Source organism: Canis lupus, chromosome 36 (assembly GCF_048164855.1).
Source record: "Canis lupus baileyi chromosome 36, mCanLup2.hap1, whole genome shotgun sequence".
NCBI classification, from domain to species: Eukaryota; Metazoa; Chordata; class Mammalia; order Carnivora; family Canidae; genus Canis; species Canis lupus.
In genome coordinates, this window is record NC_132873.1 from 21,739,248 (window position 1) to 21,739,458 (window position 211).

The following is a 211-nucleotide window of genomic DNA, read 5'->3' on the forward strand; positions in this document are numbered from 1 at the left end:
CTGTATTTTTTTTCTCTTGGTGCTGTAGTAAGCTTCGGTTCTGCAGGGACCAATCTAGTGTAATTCCATCTCATCCTTCTCATCTAGCTAGTGACCAGAAGTAATCAAATAGCAGCACTGATTTTTAAAAATAAATCTTAGATGTACTTGAATTAGTTTAAATGTATTAACTACAAATAAAATATTTAAGGGCTATTAATTTAGAAATGTG